The following is a 22,212-nucleotide window of genomic DNA, read 5'->3' as shown; positions in this document are numbered from 1 at the left end:
CCCACATATATATTCATTGAACCACAATAACAATGAATACATATTAGCACCATAAAATTTTGTACTTTGAGAAATATGAAGAAGAATAATAGAATTCATGCCTTCTAAAGATAAAATATGCATTCCTAAACAAATGAATTAATCTAAACAAAACAAACAATTTTTTTATGTCCAAGTAGGGCCTTCGATTTTTACAAAGTTGATGCTACCGAATCAAATTTCATAAATTTCAAACACCAATACTGGGAATATGAATTAAGTAATTTGCACCTAGTGCAGAGACCATAGAATACTCTACTATTGGTATTGGTCATCTAAACTAATTACGAGAACTATGACAGGCATAGAATACACAAATTTGAACAATTTTCTAACCAGTAAAATCAAAAGCAAATGTATATAAACCTTTGATTGATAAGTGTTCACAAGCGAGACAGCCGGCATAAAATACTCAAATTTGAACAGTTTTCTAACAAGTAAAATCGAAAGCAAATGTATATAAACCTTTGATTGATAAGTGTTCACAAGCGAAAAGTTTTCAGAGAATGAAACTACAGCTTGTCTCAAAACAGAGGATTGGCCTCAATAAGCTTTTTAAGCTCAACTAACATGATATTCCTTGCTGACTTGGTATCTCCATATTTGGAAAGATGCTCATTTTCCCTGGTGTTCAACCAAACATAAGAAAAAGACAACACTAATAAATAAATAAAAAATAAAAGGGAAAAAAATAACATTTCTATGAAAGAGATCACAACCAGATGGCAAGGATGTCACCAATTAGGGAAATCCCCCAGGTTCTGACTGCAACAAAAATGTACCATGAAAATATGTGTAACATTACTAATAATGTTATAGCCTTAGATTCCTTGAAAAAAAGAGAGAAGAAGAGTATATATATATATATATATAAAAGCCACGAGCTTACTTGTAGCAGTGCCAAGATTAATTGATAATTTCACACACAAACCACAATTGATGAGCTTACTTGCAGCAGTGCCAAGATTGATTGATAATTTCACACACAAGCCTCAATTGTCTAAAGTAAGAAGTTGCGTAATTTATTTGAATAGATATTCATTGAAATATGAAAATACCTTCAGGTATTTCACTAGAATTTCCACTACTTTTTCTCGGTCTTGCCCGAGACAACATCACATGTATGTCAGAAGTATCAGTCACCAATTCAAACATGTCTGAGCATCAGACATGGAAAATATACAACATTCAAGATGGCATATATGTGTGGTTTTTTAGTCAATCATTATAACAAAAGCATCACCACCAAAAAGCAACATGGAAACAAATCATTTGTGACAATTATACACATGCTAAGATCATTAATCATGAAATTTTTTAGCATTAGAGAACCAGAAACCCAAAAAACACAACTAATTTAATTTTGCAGCATTTGTCGAAAAATTATTGAATATGTAATGAAATGATGAAATGAAACCTTGGCAGAAAACATAGACGACACCATTTTATTATCTTCTGTGCATACCAAAAACCATCACAAGATTCAAAAGGCTCATACCATTAGCACAAATTATACCATATAATCACAAATCCGATTATGCTTAAAAGAATTTAACATGAGTTTTATGGTGATTAAGGTTTTCAATTTAGGAAAACAGTCCCTGGAGAATATAAAAGAAGAATTCATCAATCCATTCAATTTGCAGGCGCGCTGAGATTTCATGGAAAACCTCAAACATAATGCTTCAATGACAACTGAAGCCATCAAATGCACCTTAAACATTCAATCCAGTGGAATCTAGTCCCAGTAATACATGAAAGAGCAAAATTTCAGGCAACTTGCATGATAAAATTTATGACATAAATTTAAACAGAATCCATCACGACAACCACAAAGGATGTCTTATTTGCCCCAAAAAAATAAATTATGTTTTCAATTCATAATGTTGTTACTGATGGTGTGTTTCCACTATTGTGTTAACAAAATTAAATCCCAGAAAAAACCCAAAAGCATCAAAACTGCAATCTAGAGACAAGCCTCTCCAACCTTGGTTTACCAAACAATCCATCTTTTAATCGAAATGGAGTTAAGTTATTGCCGTGCATTTTTTGTTGCTACAAGTGATTACACTCAAGAGAAGAGCATTTCTCATAAATTTAAAAAGAAAATTTTCCCATTAGCCCCACAAAGACACCTTTCAGGAGTCCCATGTTAGAAACTGCTATTAGAAACAGCAAAAGGCTCATTGCTTTTTAACGTTAAAGCAGTTTCTAATATTAATGTGACCCGATCTAATCTTAAAGTATTTAGATTTTATCCTAAAGCAGTTTCTAATCTAAAGCATTAGATCTTAAGCGTTGAATTGGTATATGATGGACGTACCAGATTAGAGTTAAATAATATATAAAGGATTGGGTCCTCTCTCTCCCACACACAAGAGTTGCATTCTTCTCCATCAAGAAGCACATAAAGGAAGTGAGGGCAAGAGGAGAGAAACCGAATTCTGAGAAGAAGACAGAAGACAGAAGACAGAAGATGGCAGCCATTACATCTTCCGCTGTTAGTCAAGGTATGTCATCTTAAACAACATATTAAGTTCTGAATGTGAAATATTTGGTATTGATAATCTTGGGCTGTTAATGGAAACTTTTACATTTGGTATCGGAGCCACAATCAATAACTGAATATTTCCTATAATTGCAATTGATCTGTTCTGTGCTTTACTCATGTGATTGAAGCCTTCGGGAAATTGTGGGGGTTTCATGAAATGATCACGAAACAAATCCACCGCAAGCAAATTCTGCATAACGTCTGGTTTTGTCCTCCATTAATCGAAGTCTTAAGCCAACGGGAATTAATTGGAATCCGCCCTCCCCTTCTCGTGTCGTATATTCGCCTTAAATTTCAGCCGGTATGGGGTACGTTTAAATCTTTTGGCTGAACATATACTCAAAACATTTGTCGTATATTCGGATGCAGTCCCTTGATAAACCCCAATCTGACTCCTGAATATCTCCTCAATTGGATAAGAGGTTGACTCCTATCGTGGGATCTCAACATCACGCCATGCATGCAGTGGACGGGCATAAATTTTCCTTACCACGCATGATCCACATCTAGCTTTTGTGAGTTGTGCACAGTAAGATCACCAGCATGATATTATGATTGCTTTCCATAGTTTTGAGATTGGGATTTGAGTTTCCGGAGGGGTGAGGCACTGTTGCTTTTGAGTTCCAGTTGTAAAACAACTATTTCATTGCCCTCATTAACTGCACCTGGATTTCTGTTAATCAAGATTCGTGATCCGACCGTCGGATACAGAGTCATCATGAATTCTCTTTTGTTTAAACGCTGTGGCGCTTGTATAGTTATGATTATGACATTGCTGCCTGCAATGGGTTATAGTAGCTGTGAATATCCAGCCGTTTTTAACTTTGGGGACTCCACCTCTGATACGGGCACAATACATTACATTTTCCCTTACAATATGCTCGCGGAGAATCCTCTTTATGGCCGAACATTGTTTGGAAGACCTGTAATTTGGGTATTAGTTTCCAAGGGTCACATTTGCTGGTTGGAAATATGGACCCTAATTACTTATATTCAATATAATTTGGATTGAAGTTTAGAAGGGTCTTTTCGTGCATCATTTACTGTTTTGGCTTTGCACGATTAAAGTTTACTGGTACAAAATAATTGTTTGAAATTTGGGCATAAAAGTAATTGCTCTATGACTAATTGTTTTGCATAAGGTATGTGTTATAAATTTTTATGCACATGAGATTTATGATTTTGTTAATCACCAAAGTGGTCAAAATCAGAATGTTGTTTTGCATAAGGTATGTGTTACAAATTATTTATGCACATGAGATTTATGATTTTGTTAATCACCAAAGTGGTCAAAATCAGAATAATCATTTAGTGCATAAGTGACATAATGATTATTGGTAGAAATTGCCAGTTATAAAATACCAATTAAAACTGGCGTCACTAATGATAGAACCTGAGAACTTACCCAAAGGAAAGTCTTGTTCTATAACTAGTTGACATGATGAGGTTTAATAGATATTTTGATTAAATAAATATTGATCATCCAAAGATGTCAGTTCTATTTGATTGAATATATTTATTGCCTGCTTATGTTTTGGTATTTAATTATGTTAAGTATAAGATAGTATCTACCCAAAGGAGTGCTATATTATACTATTATGTCTACATCTGAATCGCGTTAGTTATGAGCTTATAGTGATTTCATTTTTAATTTGCAGGTGTTACCATGAATACACATGCTTCATCTGTTACATTGTTCACTGGTGTTAATTTTTCTGAATGGAAAGAACAAGTCAATTTCCATTTAGGTATTCAGGATCTTGACTTGGCACTCCTTGTGGATAAGCCTGCTGCTCTTACAAGAGATAGTACTGAGGCAGAAAAATCACACCATAAAGCATGGGAACGTAGTAACAGATTGAGCCTTATGTTTATTAAGATGACTGTTGCTAACAATATCAAGTCAACAATTCCCCAAACAGAAAGTGCTAAGGAATATATGAAGTCTGTGGAAGAGCGTTTTCATTCAGCTGATAAGTCACTTGCTGGTACTCTTATGGCAGAACTCACGACCATGAAGTTTGATGGGTCGCGAACTATGCAAGAGCACATTATAGAGATGACTAATATTGCAGCAAGGTTAAACTCCATGGGACTTACAGTAGAGGATTCTTTTCTTGTCCAGTTCATCCTGAATTCGCTACCTTCTGAATATGGACCTTTTCAGATTAACTATAACACTATAAAGGATAAGTGGAATGTTAATGACTTGGCCAGTAGACTTGTTCAGGAAGAAGGACGTTTGAAAAATCAAGTGAATCACTCAGTAACTTTTGTGAGTAATAAAGCTGGTAAAGAAAAGAAAGGAAAATCAAGTCATTTCAAGAAGAAAAAGGCACCTGCTAAGAATGGGCAGGATGAGGAAAAGAAGGAACTAAAGGATGTCCAATGTCATTTCTGTAAAAAGAAAGGACATTATCAAAGTGACTATCCGAAAAGGAAAGCTTGGTTCGAAAAGAGAGGTGATTATCTATCTTTCGTATGTTTTGAATCAAATTTAGTTGAAGTTCCTATTAATACTTGGTGGCTTGATACTGGTGCTACAACTCATGTTTCCAACAATGTGCAGGGATTTCTTACGATCCGAACCATAAATCCAAATGAAGATCGTTTTCTCTTTATGGGAAACGGAATGAAATCTTCAATTGAAGGCATTGGGACTTATTGTCTAAATCTAGAAAGTGGATATGTATTAAACTTATACAGTACCCTTTATGTACCTTCATTATCTAGAAACCTTATTTCCGCAAGTAAATTGGATATTTCTGGTTTTAGATGTATGATTGGATCTGGTTGTTTCGATTTATATAAGAATGCTGATAATGTTGGTTCTAGTATTCTAATTGATGGTTTATATAAATTGAAACTGAATGACACTTATGCGAATTCCTTGTTGAATGTAGTAAATAATGTTGGATGAAAACGTAGCATGTTGAATGAAAATTCTGCTTTCTTGTGGCATAAACGACTAGGTCATATATCCAAAGAAAGAATGATGAGACTAGTAAGTAATGAAATTTTGTCAAATTTGGACTTTAGTGATCTAGAATTATGTGTGGATTGTATTAAAGGTAAACAAACCAAACATAATAACATAATAAGAAAGGAGCCACTAGAAGCAGCCAGCTTCTTGAACTAATACACACTGATATTTGTGAATGTCCTTGAGACGTTTGTAAATGAAGTTGAGAGGCAGTTAGAAACTGGTAATGCAAGATTCATTGAGAATGGTGAAGTCAGTGGGAGTACTAGAAGAGAAATAGTAGAAATAAAGGAAACAAGGGTAAATGTTACATTACCTAGAATAGTTCCTCCATCTACTATTACTCCAAATGTTGTTCCAGCTGTTGTATAACAGCATGATGATAATGAACAACATATAAATGAAGAAGTACTTCCTGAAGGAAATGACTTACATAATGCTGATATGCATGAACCACAACAAGTAGCATTAAGAAGACCTCAAAGAAATCGTAGGTCAGCTATTTCTAATGATTATGTGGTTTATATGCAAAAATCAGATTATGATATTGGAATCAATAAGGATCCAGTTTCGTTTTCACATGCTGTAGAAAGTAAAGAGTCAAAGGAATGGATTAATGCCATGAAAGAAGAACTGAAATCCATGCAACAGAATGAAGTTTGGGATCTCGTTGAGTTACCACATGGCTGTAAAAGAGTCAGATGCAAATGGGTTTTTAAAACCAAACACGACTCTAGTGGTAATATCAAACGGTATAAAGCTAGACTTGTTGCTAAGGGTTACACTCAGAAAGATGGTGTTGATTACAAGGAGACATTTTCTCCTGTTTCGAAAAAGGACTCACTAAGAATAATAATGACATTAGTAGCTCATTATGATTTGGAGTTGCATCAAATGGATGTGAAAACAGCTTTTCTGAATGGAGATCTTGATGAGGATGTTTATATGGATCAACCTGAGGGTCTTTTTGTAGAAAGTAAAGAACAATTGGTGTGTAAACTTAAGAAGTCAATATATGGGCTTAAACAAGCATCCCGACAGTGGTATATTAAGTTCAATACCATTATTACATCTTTTGGTTTTAAGGAAAATACGGTTGATCACTGTATATTTAAGAAGTCAATATATGGGCTTAAACAAGCATCCCGGCAGTGGTATATTAAGTTCAATACCATTATTACATCTTTTGGTTTTAAGGAAAATACGGTTGATCACTGTATATACCGAAAGATCAGTGGGAGCAAGTTTATTTATCTGGTCCTTTATGTTGATGACATCTTGCTTGCTGCAAATAATTTAAGTATATTGCATGAGACTAAGGAATTTCTCTCAACGAAAGATTACATACTCATCCAATGAATCGGAAGTGATTGGATATAGCGATTCAGATTTTGCTGGATGCATCGATACTAGAAAATCGACTTTTGGTTACCTGTTTATGTTTGCTCAAGGTGCCATATCATGGAAAAGTGCGAAACAGACTTCATCCACTATGGAGGCAGAATTTGTGGCATATTTTGAAGCCACAATTCATGCATTATGGTTGCGGAACTTTATTTCAGGACTTGCGGTTGTCGACACCATTAGCAAGCCGCTGAAAATTTATTGTGATAACTCTGCAGCAGTATTTTTCTCAAAGAACGACAAGTACTCTAAAGGTGCCAAACATATGGAACTGAAGTATCTTGTTGTGAAAGATGAGGTTCAGAAACAAAGAATGTCAATCATGCACATCAGGACAGAACTTATGATTACAGACCCTTTGACGAAAGGGTTACAACCAAGACAATTTAAGGAACATGTTCAAAGAATGGGTCTTGGTTGTATTAATGATAATTGATGTGTGACATTCTGAGCTCTTTTATGTGTTTCTGATATACAATCATGTGTTTCTTGTTTTAATGTAGTAATACGTATTTTATGTAATTTTAAACAAGAAAGAGTCTTATAAACATATTATGTTTAATCATTATGATATAAGACATTATGTGGACCATTATGCTGTTTTATATAAATTATGAGTATGAATTGATGGATTGCTGGTATTGTAGTATATGGAAGGGAATGCATTGAATTAATAGTGCACAACCGCCATAACTCTCAGTAATTTATCATAGTATGATGTTCAACACTTAATATTATGAATAGTCGGGTCAAGTGGGAGAATGTTAGAAACTTCTATTAGAAACAGCAAAAGGCTCATTGCTTTTTAACGTTAAAGTAGTTTCTAATCTTAATGTGACCCGATCTAATCTTAAAGCATTTAGATTTTATCCTAAAGCAGTTTCTAATCTAAAGCATTAGATCTTAAGCGTTGAATTGGTATATGATGGACGTACCATATTAGAGTTAAATAATATATAAAGGATTGGGTCCTCTCTCTCCCACACACAAGAGTTGCATTCTTCTCCATCAAGAAGCACATAAAGGAAGTGAGGGCAAGAGGAGAGAAACCAAATTCTGAGAAGAAGACAGAAGACAGAAGACAGAAGATGGCAGCCATTACATCTTTCGTTGTTAGTCCAGGTATGTCATCTTAAACAACATATTAAGTTCTGAATGTGAAATATTTGGTATTGATAATCTTGGGCTGTTAATGGAAACTTTTACATCCCATGTCATGACTCAGACACAAATTAAATTAAGCAAAAGATTCTTTTATCTTACATACATTGAAATTCGTTAGGAAGAATTACACCTTAGCAACACAAAGGAAATCACATATGGCAACCGTACATCCCAAACACCATTACCAGAATATACCACTTATAACTAATCTAGATCAAATTAAATATGTTTTAACACAGTTTTTAGCAGAATTGCACGGCATCTTTATCTCGATTCTCCCAATATGTGGCAACCAGACGGACATGGGCGAGGTCAAATTTTTGACCGAGCCTATGTCCCTCCCATTGCCAAAAATTCAGAGAAGATAAACTCAGGTGAATTGTAGCACATTGCACCAACAAAATTAAATTAAGTTTAACCCATTATTTTTACAACATATAAAACTCTATCTTCATGTCCAGAATGATCAACACTCTTGTCCATTCAAAAAGGATGAAGACATTAGGAAAACAACCATACCACATCGCTGGCTTCAAAATAATATAAAAAATGTGTTTCAAGCTTTTTACCATATATTAATCTATTGACTAATAATAGAAAAACCTTGGCAACAAAGCTATCTTGCAGTTAAACTTATAGAAATATCAATGTTTGCAATTAAAAATCAATCATTGACTCAAACAAATATCACCGATGTTTACAGCCACAATAATGCAATATTTGAAATTAAACAATGGCATATGATGCATGATTTCTTTGTGCATCGAACACTTTTCTCAATTAATGGAGTGATACTTATGTAACAAGTAAGAATGAGAGTTTTTTACTAAGTAATTTAATTTTTCCGTTGAAACACGATTGGCACTTAAAGATAAAACAATTAAATGAGAAATAAGAGGTAGAACTTCACAACATACTTGTCCAACAGCTCTAGATACTTTTACTTTTGAATCTCGAAAAATAATTTCATGGAATATCGGTTATCATCCACCTTCGTGAACTCAGGAAGATACCTCTCCATCTCCTTTCAGTTCCACCCTTCACTTCATCCTAAAAATACTTCATATTAAGGGAAAAACATGATTCTTGTTGAATCCTGTGCCAAATAGAATCCAGTCAGGGAGAGGGGATAAAAATGTCCATTCGACGCAACACAAGAAGCGGAACAAAAGAACAACAAACAAACAAAAAAGATCCACTTACTTGTGAACAAGCTCCTTGAATTTTTTAACATCCAAGAACTGAAAGATGAGAAAAACCAAATCTCTTCTAAGGGAAGACATGACAAGGGACTGATAAATGCCGGTTCTCCAACAGACTTTACGATATTGCTCGCACTTCCCGTTTATTTACGATCTTTTCTCCTCCTTTCTCGTATTTTTACAAAATTTCGTACTTTTGGCTCCCTTATTTAGAACCGTCTATGTGTGATACTTCATCCTGTTCAGCTCGTTTATTTACGCATTGCCAACCCAAATCTGCAAATGACCCTAACAAACAATTTCTTTTGAAAACAACTCGTTCTAGTTAAAATCCCAGACCCTAAGAATGTAATAACACGTTCCAACATCCTCCTTTTGGATTAGATATTTAGATAAAGGCCAAAATGAAAAATATTGACAACTTCTTCTACTAACAGAAGGGAATTAGCAGGGAAAGCAGAGTGTCAAAGACAGTGCATTCATCGATGTTTGAACAAATTAGATGAATAAAGTACAAAATTGTAATATTCGATTTTGATGCGGTCAAAATGGACTGAACTATCCATGATAATTTTTTTTATTGGGATCTATCATAGTATTTGTTTTTTTGGAAAAATAATAAAATAAGCTGATAGACGCTACGCATTTGGATCATTCTGAGTTTATCTATATTATTGTGTTTTTCTAAAGAATTTGGCATGGCTCATTCTAATAGTTTGATCAAGTGGCTGTAATTTGCATGGTGGGTCCACAGAGAGTTTAGAATTGTGCTTCAATTTCTTTTGATTTCGCTTTTGGTCCGAAGCAGTGCATGCCATTGCAATGGCTCTGATATTATTGTATGAGAATGCCCTATTTTGTTCAGTTAATAATATAAATAAAGGCCCATTTCAAGATCCCGTTGTATTCCATGTTTTGATTGCAAGAAATTTTAACTAAAACACTAAAGTATGATGTGCCATAATCAACCTAGCTAACCTAGCTAGTACACACTGCCATAATCAACCTAGCTAACCTAGCTAGTAAATGTTTTGATTGCAAGAAATTTTAACTAAAACACTAAAGTGTGATCTAGCATAATCAACCTAGCTAACCTAGCGAGTACACACTGCCATAATCAACCTAGCTAACCTAGCTAGTAATCTGTCAATTTTGGTGGCTTATTCACATCCACCCTAATTGATATTTGCAGAAAGATTGCCATATCTATCAAACAAGTTAACATTTCTGCTGGTTTACGGGGTAGATCTATCAAGGGAAGGGTTGATATGTATTGCCCATTTCAGAAGATCTACAGTAGAAAGATCCTCGTACTGTAGAGCGATTCTATTTGGGTCACGACAGGACCGGGGAAATATCTCATTTTAGGCAGTGCATTGACCCATTGCATTCCGGAGTAAAGAAGTCGATCCCAAATATTTTGGTTACATATATCTTGCGCAGTCATATAGAGTGGTCAGAATTCGATTATTGCTGATTTAAACCCACCACCCTCGTCTTATGATATATTTCCATTTTTCAAATAACAGTGAATTCATAGATCTATAATATTCATACTGATCTGTAGACCAAAGTCGTAGACCTAGAGTATTCGTAAAGGTTCATTGCATCAGTCCGCTGGTCATATAATAATTGCGTCAACAAGGAAGCCATATGGAGAAGCTGTGAGCCATCCGTCAGGACCACATCATCCCAAGTTTCTACATCTTGGAAAACCAGGCATTAATCGAGTGTCGTTTCACACATAAGATTTGGGGCCAAGATCAAACTTGGAATAGATCTCTGTTGAAGATAATGGAGAATATCCTAAAATAGGTAGAGTTGGTTCACGTAGCCTCAGAATAGGAATTAGTTTCTATTTTTTAGGATGCTATTCTAACTTCCCTAAAACCATGTATTCTATTTAATGTGTAATGTTGATGAACAATGTAGAGTGTTCTGGAGATCCAGACTCTCCTGGTTCAGACTCCCTTTCATAAAGCTGACCAGTGAGTTTTATTCTTTAATACAAACATTGTCATTTTTATCATGGTATCAGAGCGTCAGGGCTGAGGAACCTATATGCTGGATGGTGGGTGGTTCTTTGAACCGAAATCGTCATAGGTTTTGAGTGGACAGCCGCGACGATCACTATTAAATCGTCACAGATTTTGAGTGTATAGCCGCGATGATCACTCTTAAATTTGGCATATTTCAGCGACTAGTCTCAGAGATTGGGAAAGTATCAGTGATGGTTGCGACTAGTCTCAGATATTGGGCAAATATCAGCAATGATCGTGTAAATCAAAGAAATTGCAAAGGGAGCCAAGAACAAGGTTGTAGCTATCAGAACAAGGTTGTAGCTATCAGAGAAGCTGAGTGGGGAAGCCAAGAACAAGGCTGTAGCTGACAACAAGAGGTTGTCTAGAGGCTGAGAAGAAAGCCATGGTGATCTGCGCATGTGTTGCAAGATCGAACAACAATGATCTGTCTATGTCACTGATCTGGGGTAAATTTAGCATCTTTTACCTGTCGAATTTTTTTTTCTAAATCGCCATAATGAATAACAACATATTTGAAGCATGCATGAATAAGCACAACAAGCTCGATGGTTCCAATTATGCAAATTGGAAGTTTAAGATTCAAAGTCTGCTACAAGCGCAAAGTGCTTGGACGATTGTGAATGGGGATGAGTCGAGACCCGCGGCTGGATCAACATTGGTCCCAAATTGGGAGAAACGAGAAAGTAGAGCAAGGACAATGTTAAAGATGTCAGTGAAAGATTGTATTATACCGCATATCAGAGAAGGTAAGTCAGCTAACGAGATCTGGGGAATTCTGAAGGAATTGTACAAGATCAGAAATTCAAATCGTCTTTTGTTCTTCAAGAGTAAGATTCTGTCCATGAAGATGGAGGAGAATGAAATGATTGCTTCATTTGTAGCAAGGATCAAGGATCTGAAAACCAAATTATCAGATATTGGTCATACAATGGATGATACAGATCTTGTGACCATTACAATGAATGGTGTCACTGATGATTATCAAATGTTCATCACTGGGATCAATGCCAGAGAAAAGGTCTCGCATTTTGAAGAGCTAACAGGTATACTGATGCAAGAAGAAGAGAGGAGATCGACTCTGAAGCCCCAGAGTGCCGATCTTGCATTGGTGGCGAGGAAGAACTTCTACAAAGGGAAAGGAGGTCCACAACAGCAAAACGGAGCAAGTTCACATAAACGGCCAAATCTGACTCAAGGTATGCATCCGAATAAAAACTACTCTGAAACAAAATGTTTTTATTGCAGAAAATTGGGTCATATTGCCAGGGAATGTAGGAAAAAGAAGTATCATGAAGAACAACAGAAGTCAAAGAGACATGCAGGTCATCTCGCGAACAATGATCAGGTGCAGAATTTGAGATTGTTCATGGCAGATCGTGAAGAGAATGTTGATGCAGACATTTGGTATGTAGATTCAGGAGTGTCAACACACATGACAGGGAACAAGCACTGGCTGGAGGATTTTAAAGAGATCAATGAAGGCGCACAGATTTACCTAGGAGATGATAGAAGCCATCAAATCAAAGGATGTGGGAAAGTTTCTGTTATTCTACCTGATGGTAATATCAAACAAATTTATAATGTAATGTATGTGCCTGGCATAACAAAGAACTTGATTTCTGTATCAATGATTACAGATCAAGATTTGAAAGTTGAATTCTTTAAATCTAACTGTTACATTAAGGATCTGCTAGATGGAATGAAGACAATTGCTACAGGAATCTGAACAGGAGGACTGTACAAGTTGGATGTGAGACCTGCACCAGTTCGAGCATTGATAGTAGTGAGCCTGACTACAGAAGAGCTTTGGCACCAGAGATTTGGCCACATCAATTACAATGATTTGTTGTTACTACAGAGGAAAGAAATGGTAAGAGATCTTCCTATGCTAAAGCAAGTACATAATGATTGTGATGCTTGTACTTTAGGAAAAATGCATAGAGAAGAATTCCCTGTTAGAGTAGAAAAGAAACAGAGGGATATACTGGAGTTAGTGCACACAGACCTTTGTGGTCCCATGCAAACAAAATCATTAGGAGGTGCAGTGTATTTCCTACTATTTATTGATGACTGTACGAAGTTTTCTTGGGTGTATTTCTTAAGTAAGAAGAGTCATACATTTGAATACTTTAAGCAGTTTAAAAATATGATTGAAAGACAAACAGGGAAACAAATAAAAATTCTCCATTTTGATCAAGGGGGAGAATACATGAAAGATGAGCTGATCAGATATTGTAAAGATCATGGAATTTTGCAGCAGTTTACAGTACCCCATACTCCACAGCAGAATGGAGTAACAGAAAGGAAGAACAGAACTCTGGTGGAATGTGCGAGAAGTATGCTGAAAGGTAAGAATCTTTCAAATGGTTTTTGGGCTGAAGCAGTGAGTACTGCAGTTTATTAAAAAAATAGGAGTCCTACAAGAAGTCTTGAGTTTAAAACTCCTGTTGAAGCTTTGTATGGATAGAAGCCTGCAGTAAAACACTTAAGAGTATTTGGATGTAAAGCATTTGCCCACATACCCAAGGAAGATAGAAAGAAATTAGACTCAAAAGCCATCAGATGCACTTTTATAGGGTATTTTTCGTCAAATAAAGCATACAGATTATTTAATCCCTCTACTCACAAGATCTTTGTTAGTAGAGATGTTAACTTCCATGAGCAGGATAGTGAAGAAACTGATGAACACTATGATGGATGGGACATCCCGTACTTTGAGGAAGAAGAAGCAGAGAAAAATCAGGGCAGCATCAAACAAAGGAAAAGGATGAACAATAGCAACAATAGCAACAACAACAGTAGTAGCAGCAGGAAGAAATAAGGTTTGAAACTACCACCCCACCACTTAGGAGATCAGGTAGAAAAGCTCAAATGCTTGCAAGATATAGGGAAAATGCATTTATAACTAGTATGATGAATGTTGTTGAACTATATAGTTATAAAGAAGCAAATGAAAGTAATGAATGGAAAATAGCCATGGAACAGGAATATGATTCAATAATCAGAAACAACACTTGGGAATTGGTAGAAATTCCTAAAGGAAAACAGGTCATAGGTTGCAAATGGTTATATAAACCGAAAATTAATGCAGATGGAACTATAGAAAAACTGAAAGCTAGGTTGGTTGTAAATGGGTATACACAAAAAGAAGGGATAGGATTGGTGATTGTTGCAAACTGTATTGATAACTCTATTTCCTCCATGACCTCACGTGAAACACACTCAGCGAACCTACACCATTTACTTTTCCTGGATAGTTGGAGGGGGGGACGTTGGGATGAAGGTGCTACTGCTGCCATCGCTGGATATTCAATGGCTTTTCAGTCAATTCAACCTCTATATTTTTCCTATCAAGCGTTCCCTAAGGCGAAAGGATGCAAAGAAAGTCAGGCAAAGTGCTAGAAGAGGGTGAGCTTGAGCTTTCAAAATTCCGACCTATACATTGTTAGCCCTTGAAAATATTACACCATCAATTTTGACAGTTATCAATAAAGGCTTATGAATCATTTATGGCTACTCAGTGACTGTGATTGATATTTATTGTATTTTAGTGGAAAAAATACCTTTGATAAGAATTTTGCTTAATTAAATTCCATTTTTTTTGCATTAGAACAACAACTAATAATAATAATAATAATAAAGAGAATAATAAAAAAAGAGAGGAAGAAGAAAAATTTAGGGAGAGATGGAAGACTAAGCCATAATGTCATCATTTTATTTTTGGAAACACTTCAGGAATCAACATAGTAATAGTAATACATCAGGGAGTCTTCTCAGCTACAATACTTCAGTGGATCAAAAATGGAAACAACTTACAGATCAGAAGCAAGAGCAGAATGACAGGATTTTCTCTCAAAAGATCCATGTTATCCTTCCATAGTCAAAGGATATCCTGAAGGAAGATGTCAAAAGCAACTCTCTCTTTTCACTTGGGTTTGAGTTGCAACGTATGAGGTCAAGAGATGCACTTCTTAAGTTGGAGGAATTAGACACATGTCTATCCAAGGTGGGACAACTAGAATGGAAGAAACTCAGTTCATCTCTCAAGCCATCCATGCTTGCATTAATACAACTTAAACTATGGGAGCATACTTATGAAGAGGTGAAGCTCATAGTTGCTTCTTGTCTCAGCATGATCATAACTTTAACATCGCCACTACTTCCTTATAATAATTATATCATGAGAGAGATATTATAGCTGGTAGTAGAAGCCCTTCAGGGGTTGAACAACATCATGCTTCCTACCTTTCAGAAGCAACGCAGAATCTTAGAACTCATGACAGAGTTTAACTTTGGCACATTCATGTTGAATCTGGAATGTGAGGAATTGATCTTTCAAGTGTTCCATAACTTTTACACCAACATTACATCATCTCATACATGCATTATCAAAATAAGCATGAGAAATATTGTGTCCTTATTTTTAGAAGGAGATGTTGACATCTGCAAGATAATAAGAATCAAGTGGTTGACCATGTGGAGAAAGGGAATAATTGTATCACCAACTGCCTATGATCTAGTTAAGAAGTTGGTCATGCAAAACATATATTTTCTAAGAAGAGTGTTGACTAAGAACGAGCTTAAAATGATTGATGGAGGAAGCAAGAACAAAGGTAGTAAAACCTGTAGCAAGAATGAACGAAGAAGGAGAGGACTATGTTTTATCTACAAGGGACCTTGGGCACTTGACCATTCATGTCCAAGTGATGAGGAGGAAACAAGGGAAGAACAGTTAAATAATCTTTCAAATCATGGGGATTCATCCATAGTTGGGTTCACCGATTTTCAAGAAAGCACCCATAAGGATCCGAGTAGTCAAGTACACATGGTGATCAATATCACAATGTTTTTTAGAGGGACTTGCAGGACAAGCTAATGATAATCAGTCAGCTTGACAAAGTACATGGGGCAAGGAAGGAGGTAATTCTTCCTAACTATGTGGTAGACTCTCGTACAGTTGAGTCCATACATATCGAGGGGGACGTCCATGAAGAGTATGATAAATCAGGTGTAAATAAAAGTCCACCAGTACATTAATGTTTGACAAAAAGAGAAGGTGAACAACAAATTGTCCCCACACATGGAAAAGGTCAGGAAGAAGGCATTTAAGGAGAATCAAATGAGGAGCCAATAGTAATAAACTGACATGATCATCATGATCATGAGGGCAACATGACAAATATAGCATGTTGGATCAGTGATTTTTGGAGAGTTAGTCAAGGTTTCAAGATGGAGCTATGATAGATGAGCATCCGATGCAGACAAATACAAAGGAATTTAGCAGAGCACCAGAATTTCTAGTAGAGGACTTTCGCAAAAAGATCATGCATCTCAAGACAAATCTTATGATGTTGAAGCAGAGAGTTTGGAAAGTCTGAGACTGTCTTACAAGAGAATAGAAAAATTGATGAGCTCATGGGGTTAAGTGTCAAATCAACGGGCAAGTTGTATAGTCTTGAGGAATGACTCAATTCCCTCGCAAAGCAGGGAGAGGAGTATAGTTGGGAGTTCCAGAGCAGCGCTCTCTAGGAGTACATAGATAACTCTTGCCGCACTACCAACCCACATTTATACATTGGGGAGAGTAGGGCAAAGTTCTCCAAATGGATCATGTTGGGTGACCAAGTGGATCAGCATGAGTTGAGCACAAGGCAACATCAACATAGTAAACTTATTCCATGTTTAGGCATTCCTACATTAGACACTTCCCACGGGATGGATTGGCGAGAGTTTATGAGTTGGAACTCTATCGATGGGATGATTCCTAGGAGGATACCCTTAGCCAAGGACATATTACAGTTTATGCCCTTAGGTACGGGTAATGATGGAGGGCTGGAATGGTATCATAACCTAAAGGTCGCATGACTTAGGTGGCATCAGGATCTAGGTGAATCTATTGACGGTAGGATTGGTCAAAGTATTGTTTAGGATCCAGGTATCGAAGGATCCATTCATGATCATTTAGCATGGAGGCATGGAATAACACATTGGTTTATATAGGATCTAGGTATCAATATACAAATGCTTTTGTTGTGTATAGAAGTGGATTGTTTGAGGGAAAGTAACCTTTGGGCGAGAGGATTTGTAATATTCCCTTTTCTTGATGTGGTCAAAATAGATGGAATCTACCCATGCTATTTACGATGGTATTTTCCCGTGGGATCTGCCCATAGTATTTGCCTTTGTTTTTCTAGGGAAAAATAATAAAATAAGGTTTCTCGAAAGTTCATCAAGCCTATTTAAGGGGATATGAGCTAGGGATTTGGATCATTCTAATTTTATCTATCTTATTTCATTTTTCATGAGAACTTGGCGTGGTCAGGTCTAGCTTGTTCTTAGGGATGAAAACCCCGTGCGTGTAATTTGTATAGCAGATCCGCCCATGGTCCACGATTGTGCTTCAATTTCTTTTGCTTTCTCTTTTGATGAGTAGTTGTGCATGCCATTGCAAGGGCTCCAATATTATGGTGTGGACATGTACTATTTTATTTAGTTAATAATATAAATAAGAATTCATTTCCAAATCTCATTGTATTCAGTGTTTTGATTGCAAGCAATTTTAACTAGAACACTAAAGTATGCTAGATCGGTTAATACTTTTGTTGTTTTGGATCTTACAAAAACCCTATGGCTTCAAGTCAATGAGAGAAAAAGGCATTTCAATGACTCTGAATCTTAGAGCTATGTGAATCTATCTTTACCTTGTTCGACTTTGCTTTGTTAGTGTAAAAGTCTTGATTGGTTCCAAAAACCACTAGATGACATAAAATACTTGGTGAAATTGAGTCAAATTGTCTCCAAACAACTAAAATCCTGTGCAAGAAAAAAATGAAGAAGTTCTCCTAAATCTTTACCTTGCCCCATTTTGTTGAGTATTTTATCTACATAGCATAGAGCATAAGACATATGAGCAAAAATACATGAGGAAAGGGATTATTTGTAAACTAGGTTGTGGTATCAAACAATAAACCTAAAAATGATTGTTGAGATCCTAGACTAACATTTAGGAAAAACCCATCGGAAATTAAATAAATAACACTGAGGTGAAATATATGTTATTAAATTTTGGCATCAAATTCTCTCCAAGTTCAAACATGTAATGGCCATCCTTGTCATCACTATGCCATGGTGGGGAGGCATTGTGGGAGCTCCCTACTTTAAATTTCATAGTTGAAGATGAAGGCCGACTATGATTTGAGGATGAAATGGAAGGTTCTGCCCTTGCTGACAAAGCAAATTTGACTTCCCCTTCTCTGTTTTTATTCCCATTACCGATACTTGCAAATATTGAGACTACACACAATCATTCATTTATACAAAACCCTCTAACTATGTTTATTATTATGAAACCATAAATCTATATGTACAAGAAAATTGAAAAAATCTCACAACAATCTGAAGCACAGAAGGAATCCCTGCTATAACATACATCTATGAGAAAAATGGTTGTGATGAATTCTGGAAATAAAAACCAACTTGAATCTAAGAAGGGGTATGTCCCACGACGATGTTAGATTCCAACACTTCCTTAGGTTTTCGTCAAGCAAACACATAGGACGATGATATTTTGAAACACATGCCATGGTAGCCACAGGTATCCAAGAAGCTTTCATCTGTGCAAGGAGGAGGTAGCTCGGTTGGGTTTTGAGGGTTTGTAGATTTCAGATGAAGAAGATAACGTTGAAAGAGGTTCAAACAATAACTACCTTCTAGTGATATATTACAGATTATCCAACGACTGAACGTTATTCCATCGTCTAACAATTAATCCAATGATGCACAATGGCACACAGTGGTATGGGAGGGGAATTCTTCTAAAAGGGAATGTATTACGATGCAATTAAAGATTTTTGTTACATTTTGTAACAAACTATCAAGCTATGTGTTGAATTTAGTCCTTTTATTTATTTTTAATTTATATATTTTACATAATTTTTTTATACCTCATTTATCTATATTAATATTTAACTGTAAGATGGAGTGTTGTTGCTTTCTAGTTGCTTGTTATGCAAAAAGTAGAGAATCATTGTGGGGTGAATGTGATCATATAACATATATTAAATGTATGATTTAAGAACACAACCTTGGGGGAACGGGGAATGAAATTGCTAATAATCTATTGATACATGATAACATAGTTTTATGAAAAAAGATCAACAACAATTAAATCATCAAAAAAATATTATGATTAATAAAATATATTAATAGAAAAAGGTGAAAAAATGTTCTTATTAGAAAGAATACAACAATTAATAGAAAGAAACCAAGAAATGATTATAGATTAATAAATATTTATTCTTAAAAACAAGTATGTTAATGAATGGAAAGAAAATATTAATAATAGAAAACGCATATATTAAATGTTTTTTGGATAATTGATTTATGAGGATGATTAGATTTTTATTTGAAAAAAACATTGTTAATGGAAAGAATACAACAACTAATAGAAAGAAAATAAGGAATGATTATAGGTTAATAAATATTTGTTCTTAAAAATAAGTATGATAGTGAATGGAAATAAAATATTAATAATGAAATCCTTATATTTAAATTTTTGAAGATAATTAATTTTGGAGGATACTTGGAGATTAGATTATTTTTTTTAACAATTTTTAATTCTGACAAATTGATTTTAAACCACATAAAATTAGTCATCTACTAATCAAAACTAAAAAATTCAAATTTAAAAAATTCAAAACATAATTTTGGATTTCTAAAAGATAAGTTTAATATTTAATCTTACCAAAACTTTAGTTAAATTTTCAAATAATTTTTAAAAATTTGCAAATTAATTAAGTGTAAAAACATTTTGACCCAAACTGATTACAATATATTGTGTCTTGGAAAGTATAATAATGTTTTTGGTTATTTTGCATTGTTAGATCTAAGATTTTTGTGATCCATAATGTAGAAGAAATTCAGATTAATCACATTGTTAGGATTTGTTTGATGTTTCGAACCAACTAATGTGGTTCATCCTTAGGACTAGTGTCCAATTTCTCCTTTTGTTTTTTCTATGCTAGTTATGTGAGTGCTAATTATGTGTATATAGAAATTACTAACATAAGTAACATGGTTGAAAATTTTCCCACAGACTTTTAAATTGGTGACCATTTCACCAAAAAGTGTGTTAACAAAACACCTTATCATTATATACTCTACGCCCTTGACTCACAAATACACCATTTTAATCTCGTTTTATTTTTTATTATTTTAATTTTTTTTCTAATATTATTTTTTAATTACATTTATTATTATTTATTTTATTATAATAATAAATTATAATATATATATATATATATATTAATTAAAACATAGGAAACCGAAAAACAATTTAAAATAAAATGTTTTTCTTCTCAATATTACAAAGTTAGCAAATTCTTTTATTCTATTTTAAAAAAACTTAACCAACCGACAATTTTTTATTTTCACAACATTATCTTCTTAAAAAAGAATACATTCTTTAGTTTTTTATACAAAAATTATAAATCCTAGATCAAAATAAAATTTAAACTCATTTATATTATAATTTGTTTTTTCACGTTTTTCATCAACGAGTTATTAAAATTCTCAACAAATTCAATACATAGCACATAATAGTAGTCACCAGTCAGAACCGAGGATAGTTTTTAATTTTAACTCATTTATGTTATAAATTCATCTTTTCCCGACCCTTTTCCAAAAAATATTATTAAAGTTCTCACCAAATTCAATAAAAAAACACATAATAGTGGTCAGTGGTGGAATTTGACGGGAAAAATGGCCGTCACGGGCCATTTTGCCTGTATTCAACGTTTCAAAATTTACCTCTACCATTTTTTGTGATGTACGTTAAAATTTACAAAACATTATTTTGAAGGTTTGGTTTTTTAATAAAACTTTATTAATATCTTATATTAACATGTTGTGCCATGTGATGTAAGGGTTTATTTTCAATTTTGGAAAAAAAACTTTAAAATATCTTATGATCGGGCTTTATTTATTTTTAGTAATAATCAATCTGAAATATATGATATTTTTCTGGAGTTTACTTACAGAAAATTCAAAGTTTGTCCTTTACCAATTTTGTTAATAACCAAAGTTTATGTTTTATCCAATTTGGTTAATAATTAACTCGTGACATACATTTCTTTTTAAAGTTTATTTTATGATTAAAAATTTCAAAGTTGGTTTATAATTTAAAAAATCTAATTTTATTATTCCATCTTTTATTGTTATCCAATCTGGCCCATAATAATTTTAGATATATGTTATTTTTTCAGGGTTTATTATGAGTGCAAAATTGGTTTATAACCAATGCAGATCTATTATTACATCAATTTTAAGTTAAAATGGATCCATGTGTCATAGTGTTAATTCAAAGTGACTATCATTAAATCAAAACAAAATGCAGATTACTAAAACAAAAGGCAGGATCAAATTAGCAAATATGATGTAGATATTAATAGCCGAACATTAAAATTTCTAGATTTATTTTGAAATTACTTCCTAATTTATACCTTTGTGATGCACAAAAACTAAGTTGAGCCGGAGAATGGCTTATTGGTGCACAATACACTGAGAGATGGGGCTTAACCCATGCAAACCATAGTTTCCAAAAGTGAAGATCCTGGAGTTGTTGATTATGAAGGTACAAAATGTTGTTTTCCAAGAGGTGAAGTACAAGCCCATGGAAATTTTGGTAAACCATATGTTATGGAACACCATGACTTGTTGTGTGGGAGTGGGAGCATGAGGATGCTAATTAATTTCCTCTAGGATATCGAAGACATGATGGTAATTCTCCATTTGTTATTGTAGAGCTAAACCTGGTGTTCCCGACCATGA

At 34.5% G+C, this 22,212-nt stretch overlaps 1 pseudogene; it reads right to left on the bottom strand.

Moving 5' to 3' along the window:
- Window positions 1–422: 422 nt before the first annotated feature.
- Window positions 423–9,424, bottom strand: LOC149237369 (protein TPR3-like; annotated as a pseudogene).
- Window positions 9,425–22,212: the final 12,788 nt, after the last annotated feature.

Source organism: Pinus tabuliformis, chromosome 8 (genome assembly GCF_031772625.1).
Source record: "Pinus tabuliformis cultivar Carrire ecotype Pingquan chromosome 8, CPIR1, whole genome shotgun sequence".
Taxonomy (NCBI): domain Eukaryota; kingdom Viridiplantae; phylum Streptophyta; class Pinopsida; order Pinales; family Pinaceae; genus Pinus; species Pinus tabuliformis.
This window is presented reverse-complemented; position numbering and strand designations above follow the sequence as displayed.